The sequence below is a fragment of the Bison bison genome, unplaced genomic scaffold (genome assembly GCF_000754665.1).
Source record: "Bison bison bison isolate TAMUID 2011002044 unplaced genomic scaffold, Bison_UMD1.0 scf7180017863606, whole genome shotgun sequence".
NCBI lineage: Eukaryota > Metazoa > Chordata > Mammalia > Artiodactyla > Bovidae > Bison > Bison bison.
Window position 1 is genome coordinate 168,172 of NW_011494178.1, and position 1,234 is coordinate 169,405.

Genomic DNA, 1,234 nt, shown 5'->3' on the forward strand with positions numbered 1-1,234 from the left:
GGTCGGCGGGTGAACCCCCCCTCTCCGCCGCCTGGTCCCCGCCCAGCATGGGGGCCTCACCCCGGGAGCACGAGGCCGGGCTCTGGAGCTCCGGGACCACCTCCCGGCCTGGAGCCAGGCAGCCCTGCGCCCCGGATGGAGCAGCGGGGAGAGGCCGTGAGACCCCGCTGACCCGCGGCCCTGCTCACACCCGGCCGCCCGCGTGCTCCTGTGTCCCCAGCAGCGCCCTCCCCGCGGTCTCATCCCCGAGGCTACCTCCAGGGCACTTGTCACCGCTGGGCATCCTGTGCTCTCATGCGTTTGTCCTAGTTCCCTGTTGATTTTCTGACTGTGGTGTTAAGTAGCCCCTGGGCCCGTGCCCGGCACCTCCGCGGCGACCAGTGACCAGAGCGGGTGCGGCAGAAAGAGCCCGTGGGGTCCCATGGGAAGCGGCCTCTGCCCTCCAGCCCCACCTTGACCCGCTGCCTGAGGCGCCCGCAGTCACTTGACTGAGCTGCAGCAATGCCGCCCAGCCCGCAGACTCTGCAGTTTTCTTGCCCCTGTAACCCGTGAGGAGAACCACGGCCTCAGCCACCTCTCAGGACTTCTCTGAGGATGAAATAAGACATGGACATTATCAGCGCCCTTGAAAAGAAAGTATCGATTACTGTGTCCTTCCAGCACACTGGAGGTTTCCGCTCACACTCGGGCATGCCTCATTGTCTAGGTTGAACCCCGAGTCCTACCTGTCCTGTGGAAATAGATGTGGACCGCTGGGGGAGCCACCGCCTCCGCCTCCCGACCTCGGCCCTGGAGAGGCCCCGGAGCACGCGCTTAGTTCCGCGCGAGGCGGTGACGAGGCCGCCTTGCAGAGGAGGAGCTGGGGTCGGCGGCGCCAGGTGATGACTTGCTAGTCACACAGGCAGTAAATTCCTCAGTGCTTTCAAGGGTCTTGTCATCTGCTCTGCTATCTTTAAAGCACCCTGAAAAAACCAGTCATGTTTTCCGAAAATTACAGGTGTAACTAGTGATAAATAACCGGGGGAATTGAGGAAGCCAAGCCGGGGTGAGGGTAACTGACTGGTCCCATTTCCCACCGGGCTCCGGGAGGCCGCGTTTGGGGGTCCAAGCTGTGAGAGTGTAGAGAAGAGGACGGAAAACACAACTTGTAGAGGAGGTGGCCAGGGTGGCATCTTTCCTTCTGATATAAGCAGTACACGCTCATTGTTGCATCAAGAAAAAGACAGGTTTTTAG

The 1,234-nt window shown here is 61.4% G+C and overlaps 1 protein-coding gene and 1 long non-coding RNA gene across 5 annotated transcripts in view; one reads left to right on the top strand and one right to left on the bottom strand.

The window, feature by feature from the left end:
* The window catches only part of CLN8 (ceroid-lipofuscinosis, neuronal 8 (epilepsy, progressive with mental retardation)), a 60,634-nt gene that overhangs the window by 13,110 nt on the left and 46,290 nt on the right, over window positions 1-1,234 (bottom strand). The window contains exon 1 of one of the 4 annotated variants that reach the window (XM_010833405.1): window positions 726-836. The exons of 2 other annotated variants lie outside the window; for them this stretch is intronic. The gene's annotated coding sequence lies outside the window, so the exon portion shown is untranslated. Of the gene's footprint in view, window positions 1-255; window positions 336-725; window positions 837-1,234 lie in introns of those variants that run through there. One more of the 4 variants, XM_010833403.1, reaches the window with a different exon arrangement.
* The window catches only part of LOC104983883, a 1,862-nt gene continuing 1,189 nt past the window's right edge, over window positions 562-1,234 (top strand). Inside the window, exon 1 of the long non-coding RNA XR_824690.1 lies at window positions 562-878. This is a non-coding gene — a long non-coding RNA (uncharacterized LOC104983883). The remainder of the gene's footprint in view (window positions 879-1,234) is intronic.